The following is a 7390-nucleotide window of genomic DNA, read 5'->3' as shown; positions in this document are numbered from 1 at the left end:
TATAGATTAGGAGGGTAGCCGAACAGTAAAAGGTCACACAAACACGCATGCCATGGAATTGCAATCACCATGTGGGCAAGGAATAAACTATCTGGGAAGCTGTGAGTGTGGAGCTAGGAACTTGCCAGACCCCAGGTTTCAGACCTCAGGCTTTGGGCCAGGTCTCCAGGATATGGCTTGTCCTTGTTCACCTTCCCATATAGGCTGGTCTGTCCTGACCAGGGATCAGGGTACCAAGGGCCAGTATCCAGACCAGAGACAGCGTCCTGGGTGCCGTCAGATGGATCCATGCTGGTCCAGAGATCTGGGACCCTGCATGGTGGCCCCTATTTGCTGAGGCAGTGTGTAGGTGGCTCAGGCCCGTGAACTCAGAGCTACCAGAATGGTGAGCAGAGAAGGCAGGGCTTGGCACGTGGCCACAGACCACTGATCCTTGGTTAGGGATCTTATGGGCACTGGGTGAAGGAAGAGGCAGAAGCTGGGACAGGGACTGAGTTCAGTTCAGTTGCTTAGTCGTGTCCGACTCTTTGCAACCCCATGGACTGCAGCACACCAGCCTCCCTGTCCATCACCAACTCCCGGAATTTGCTAAAACTCATGTCCATCGAGTTGGTGATGCCATCCAACCATCTCAACCTCTGTCATCCCCTTTTCCTCCCGCCTTCAATCTTTACCAGCATTAGGGTCTTTTCTAATGACTCAGTTCTTTACATCAGGTGGCCAAAGTACTGGAGCTTCAGCTTCAGCATCAGTCCTTCCAATGAATATTCAGGACTGATTTCCTCTAGGACAGGGACTCGGGCTACTTTATTTGGTTCTGGAAGCCCTGTCTCTGCTGCACACTGGCTCAAGCCTCCTCCTGCCCCCTCAAGGTTTTCCGGGGCTGTCTGGTAACCCTACTCTGTCTCCAGTGTGATGGGATGAGCAGACTCTCAGGGGCATAGGATTCCTTGTGCTTCAGTACATTGCAGTATCTTAGCCAGCTTAGGGGGTTTCCTAATGGGTACGGGGCACTCAGAGGGAGTCACACAGCTGAGACAGGCAGAGGAACCGCAAGACAGGGTCTGGACACAGATCTGAGGTTCCCAGCGGATCCCCAAACTATTGAGAGACCAGGGCCAGAGCCGGGGCTGTGCTGCCACCTCGTGGCGGAGTTTGGAATTGCCGCTGGGTCCGATATCCGTTTCCAGGGATGCGACTTTCTGTTCAGCTCGATTCATCTGCTTATCTCCTGACGGAATGGACGGAAGGGAGTGCCTGGTGAGTGAATCCGGTAGAGAAGGTGGTGTGTCCTGGCCTTAGAGTCCCTTTCACCCTTCACTAGCCATAGTTCTGAGAATCAGAGGCAATTCTAGAAAAGGGGCTGATGAGAACTAGGCAGGCACCCCTGTGCCCCACCCCCACCATGAGCCTCAAGGTCTGTGTCACACCTGATGCTCTAAAACCTCTTCCGTGGAGTTTACACGTGCACCTGGAACCAGGTGAAGGGGCCATAACACAGAAGGGGATCAGCGGGAAGCCGGGTGCTGGTTAACTCAGATTTTCCCAAGAAGCTCCTCACAGACTGGGCAGGGTACACCCTGGTCCAATGTGCAGAAGCTTGAAGAGAAACATGAGCCCCTCCTCCAAGGGACCACCTACCTCTAGGTAATGTACATCTTCAGGTGACCCGCTGTAACTATAGGGATGCCACTTGCCTGAGACCTGCCAGCCTGAAGGCGACAGAGTACTCAGCTGAAACCTTGAAATCAGGCTTGCAAAAGGTAGTCCCGTTTATGAAATGAGTGAGTTAAAAAAAAAAAAAAAAACCACATCAGGGGCTTCCCTGGTGGTCCAGTGATGAAGGATCTGCCTGCCAATGCATGGGACATGGGTTCAATCCCTGCTCCGGGAAGACCCCACATGCCGAGGAACAACTAAGCCCGTGCGCCGTAACTATTGAGCCCGTGTGCTGGAAGCTGGGAGCCACAGCTACTGAGCCCGCACCCTAGAGGCTGTGCTCCGCAGCAAGAGAAGCCACTGCAGAGGGAAGACCGTGCACCTCAACTAGAAAGTAGCCTCCACTCACTGCAACTAGAGACAGCCCATGGGCAGCAGTGAAGACCCAGTGCAGCAAACTTAAATAAACAAAATAAGTCTTAAGCCTTTCCCCTAAAAAATCCCCACATCATTTAAAGCCCTTTGAGTATGTTTTCTAAAAGTTTTCCAACTTGGAAAAATTATACAAAAGAAGGAGAGAAAGAACAAAGTCTACAGAAATATGACCCTAAGGTGGCTTCAGCTAAGGTGTAGGAACTAGTAAATGCATTTGTTTTTGTATGCATTTTTAAATTTTTGAATTTATTTTCTTCAGAGTGCTCCGAGACATTTTATTTGCATGTAAGTCAAAGCTATGGTTTTTCCAGTAGTCATGTACAGATATGAGAGCTGGACAGTAAGAAAGGCTGAGCGCCAAAGAATTGATGCTTTTGAACTGTGGTGTTGGAGAAGACTCTTGAGAGTCTCTTGGATTGAAAGGAGATCCAACCAGTCCATCAAAAGGAAATCAATCCTGTATATTTATTGGAAGGACTGATGCTGAAGCTGAAACTCCAGTACTTTGGCCACCTGATGTGAAGAACTGACTCATTGGAAAAGACCCTGATGCTGGGAAAGATTGAAGGCGGGAGGAGAAGGGGACGACAGAGGATGAGATGGTTGGATGGCATCACCAATTCGATGGACATGAGTTTTAGCAAACTCTGGGAGATGGTGAAAGACAGGGAAGCCTGGAATGCTGCAGTCCATGGGGTCACAACTAGTCGGACACAACTGAGCAACTGAACAAAACATTACATCCCTAGAAGAAGAATCCAAGGGTTTTCCCTCCTGTGTGATTTAGTCTTGTTTCTTCAGGGTTCATAATGCCTGCTGAGGTTGGCAATACAATGAAACCAAACTAACGGGATGGGAGCAGGTTTTTCTGCCATTTTTCTAGATCTTGAATCTGGGGCTGATCACTCTATGCTTATTTAGCTTGCCTGTGAGGTTCACAACAATTGCCCAGCCCTGTGGTCATCGATGATTTCAAATCCTCCAATGTAACTGTGCTTCATTATCATAGTTAGAAACCTGATGACGACTTTGGAGCACGGCCTGATAAAAACCTGGTGTTTGCCTCTCTTTTCATCATTGTTAATCTTCTTAAAAGCATCAGCCAGGTCATTCACATGTACTCTTGTGGCAGCACAGAAGGATGGCAGAAAGATACATTCTTTATTAATACACTGGAAATGTATTTTCTCCCCATTTCAGCCAAAATGGTATTGAAAAGTATTTAAAAGCATACAGGTCCCTACCTCAGGGGACCTCTAACATACGTGCACTTTCTGCTCAGTTGCTCAGTCATGTCTGACTCTGTGCAACCCCATGGACTGTAGCCCACCAGGCTCCTCTGCCTATGGAATTTTCCAAGCAAGAATCATGGAATGGGTGCCGTTTCCTACTCCAAGGAGTCTTCCCGACCCAGGGATTGAATCTGAGTCTCTTGTGTCTTTTGCATTGGCAGTCGGATTCTTTACCACTGAGCCACCCGGAAAGCCTCATTTTGAGATTCACTTTGAGATGCACCCATTGGGAGGTTATTGGCCGTAGCACTGTCTGTAGGCAAGAAAATTTGGAAACAACCCAAGTGAAATCAGCAGGGTCGTGGATGGACAAATCTCAGGCATGTGGCGGGTGTCAATGGCATGAGGGTCTCCTTGGTTGAAGCGAATGGTTCTGTGTGTTGACATGTGAAGATCTGAAGAACAATGTGGAGTAAAAAAGCAAGTTGCAAAAGCAAATATTCTGTGTATTATTTCTGGACTTTTTTTTGTTGTTGTTGTTCACACCATGCAGCTTGTGAGACCTTTGTTTCCTGACCAGGGATCAAACGTGGGCCATGGCAGTGAGAGCACTGAGTCCCAACCACTGACCACCAGGAAATCCCTCTATTTCTGGATTTTTATGCGTGCAACAAAAAATGAAAACAAGGCTGACTGCCACATTGCCTTCATGTGCTAATAAATAAATGAATGCCTCTTTGCCTGGTTAAGTCCCACTCATCTTCCAGATCTCAGCTCAAGGCATCACTTTTTCAGCAAAGATTTCCCTGCTTCCCGCCCCCCAGCCACCACCCCCCTCCCACCTGGCCCTGGTCTGCCACCACCCCAGGGCAAGTAGGCACTCTGAAATCCAGTCTCAGGACCTATACCTTTCCTTCAGGTCTGTTTTTGCTCTTGTATATTTATGGCAGAAAGCAAAGAGGAATTAAAGAGCCTTTTGATGAAGGTGAAAGAGAAGAGTGAAAAAGCTGGCTTAAAACTCAACATTCAAAAAATGAAGATCATGGCATCCAGTCCCATCACTTCATGGCAAATAGATGGGGAAACAATGGAAACAGTGACAGACTTTATTTTCTTGGGCTCCAAGATCACTGCAGATGGTGACTGCAGCAATGAAATTAAAAGATGCTTGCTCCTTGGAAGAAAAACTATGACAAACCTAGACAGTGTATTAAAAAACAGAGACATTACTTAGCCTACAAAGGTTCGTATAGTCAAAGCTATGGTTTTTCCAGTAGTCATTTATGGATCTGAGAGCTGGATAATAAAAAAGGCTGAGTGCTGAAGAATTGATGCCTTCGAACTGTGGTGCTGGAGAAGGCCCTTGGACAGCAAGGAGATCAAACCAGTCAATCCTAAAGGAAATCAATGCTGACTATTCATTGGAAGGACTGATGGGAAGTTGAAGCTCCAATACTTTGGGCACCTGATGCAAAGAGCTGACTCATTAGAAAAGACCCTGATGCTGGGAAAGACTGAGGGCAGGAGGAGAAGGGGATGACGGAGGATGAGATGGTTGGATGGCATCACTGACTCAATGGACATGAGTGTGAGCAAGCTCTGGGAGATAGTGAAGGACAGGGAAGCCTGGCTTCCTGCAGTTCATGGGGTCGCAAAGAGACAGACATGACTGAGTGACTGAATGACAATAACATTTATTTGTGTGATTGTTTAATTAATGTCCATCTTCCCCACAAGCTTGATTTGGGCAGGGACCCTGGCCACTTTCTTCATCCTCAGCACTTAATGCCCTGTATAGACTGTAGCCCATGAGGCTCCTCTGCCCATGGGATTTTGCAAGCAAGAATACTGGAGTGGGTAGCTATTTCCTTCTCCAGGGGATCCTCCCGACTCAGGGATCAAACCTGGGTCTCCTGCCCTGTAGGCAGATTCTTTACCATCTGAGACATTAGGGAAGTCCCACCTAATGCAGAGGGGACACTTAATAAATGAATTTGTTATTTCTGTACCCCAACTAGGCTGTAAGCTCTGTGAGGCCAGGGGAAGTATCTGTTTTCTTTTTCACTGATTCCCCTGAGGCTTAGGGAAGGTTTTGGTGTCAGAAAGTCTGAGCTACAGTCCAGGCTCTGCCACTTGCTGGCTGTGTTTTCTTGGGCAATTCAGTTTGAGTCTCTGAGGCTCAGTGTCCTCACCTGTAAAAAGGGTAACAGTACCTTCCTTAGAGTGTTGTTAGAATTCAATGATGTATTGTACGAAAACAATTCATCAACAAGGCTTGGTATCAGAAGGGGACGACAGAGGATGAGATGGTTGGATGGCACCACCGACTCGATGGACATGAGTTTGAGTAAACTGCGGGAGTTGGTGATGGACAGGAAGGCCTGGCGTGCTGCAGTCCATGGGGTCGCAAAGAGCCGGACACGACTGAGCGGCTGAACTGAACTGACCTGAACTGAAACGTCTAAATGCCCTCATTGTGAAGGATGGAGGGGGGGAGGGGCCGGGGGGCCGGGGGCGCATCATCTCCCACATTACCACCAGGTGGCGCTGTGATCATTCACACCGGCGATGCTCACCCCATGAACTCGCTGCAACCTTCGAAATCGCTTCCAGCTTCCTTGTATCCTTGTATCGCTTCCAGTTATCCTGTCCCGTAGGCTCCAAGTGGCCATTTGGCCTTTGCTCTAATCTCTCTGTGACGGGGAGGTTACTGTCACCAGGCTGGAGACCCTTGCAGGACTGGTCTGAGAGCCCCTGTCCTCTGGGTGGAGGAAACAGAGGACTCCAGGAGAACCGGGGAGACCAGACCGAAACTAGTGGGCAGACAGAAGAGAGCTGGGACTAGGGTGAGGCAGTCAGGCGCCCAGGGTGCCCAAATGAAGGACGCGGTCTTTCTCGGACTTGCGCATGCGTGGAGTCTGACCGCCCTGGGTGGCCTCTTAAGAATACCCTGGGGCTGGGCTGAGAGCTGGTCCAAAGCTTCAGTGCTGCCTGCCGTCTACTCATCCACAGTAGGACAGAGCTCTCAGCAGGTGCCAGGCTGTGGAGGAACCCCCTTGTTGCTCTAAAGAACTCTCGTTGGTAAGAACTATTATTATTTTAAACATGCATTTATTTATTTATGGCTGTGCTGGGTCTCCGTGGCTCCAAGTGGAGATTTCTCTAGTTGTGGTGAGCAGCCTTCTCATTGCAGGGCTTTCTCCTGTTGCAGAGCACGGGCTTGAGGACACTCAGGCTTCTGTAGTCGCGGCTCCCGGGCTCCAGAGCGCAGGCTTAGTAGTTGCGGTGCATGGGCTTAGTTGCTCCAAGGCATGTGGGATTTTCCCGGACCAGAGATCGAACCGGCATCCCCTGTATCGCAAGGCGGATTCTTAACCATTAGACCACCAGGGAAGCCCCAAGAGCTATCATTATAGTCGTCTTTCAGATAAGAAAATGGACGCGGAGACAACTTAAGAAGCTTGCAGTTATAAAGTGGCAGAGCTGGGATCTGAACCCAGGCTGTTTTGGCTCTGGACGGGCCCTCCTGACCATCACCCTGTGCTAATCTATTGTCCTCTCTTGCGACTAATCCCTCCTGTCCGATGTTTATTATGGACCAGCCGGTCCGTTCCAAGCCCTGTGCCAGCGGGCCCAGTGGGAGGCAAGGCTGGACCCTGCCCGTCCAGCGGAGTCCCGACCCTGCCATGTCCTTATCCCGTGACCTTGGGCGAGTCATTGAACGTCACTCTGCCTCCGTGTCTTCATTCTGAAATGGGAGGAGAGTCCTGGGGAGGAGGGAGTGACTCAGATCTGCAAGAGCTGTGGCCTGGTCCGGATGGGGCTTGGGAAGTATCAGCTGTAATTATCACTCGTGTCATTACCCACCTCCTGGCCGCAAAGTGGAAAAGGGGAGGGGAGAGTCAGAAGTGCTCCTGGCCCCCCCACTTCTAAACAAAAATTAGTTTATTTTAATTGGAGGATAATTACAATATTGTGATGGCTTTTGCCATACAGCCACACGAATTGGCCACAGTGTCCCCCTCCCCCCATCCTGAACCCCCCTCCCCCCTCCCACCCCACCC

General features: G+C 49.6%; 1 pseudogene; it reads right to left on the bottom strand.

Moving 5' to 3' along the window:
• Window positions 1-2839: 2839 nt before the first annotated feature.
• On the bottom strand, window positions 2840-5998 carry LOC129625228 (40S ribosomal protein S15a-like; annotated as a pseudogene).
• Between the last annotated feature and the right edge of the window lie 1392 nt (window positions 5999-7390).

The sequence above is a fragment of the Bubalus kerabau genome, chromosome 13 (assembly GCF_029407905.1).
Source record: "Bubalus kerabau isolate K-KA32 ecotype Philippines breed swamp buffalo chromosome 13, PCC_UOA_SB_1v2, whole genome shotgun sequence".
In the NCBI taxonomy this organism is placed as follows: Eukaryota; Metazoa; Chordata; class Mammalia; order Artiodactyla; family Bovidae; genus Bubalus; species Bubalus kerabau.
The sequence above is the reverse complement of the archived record's forward strand: the minus strand, read 5'-3'. Positions and strand labels throughout refer to the sequence as shown.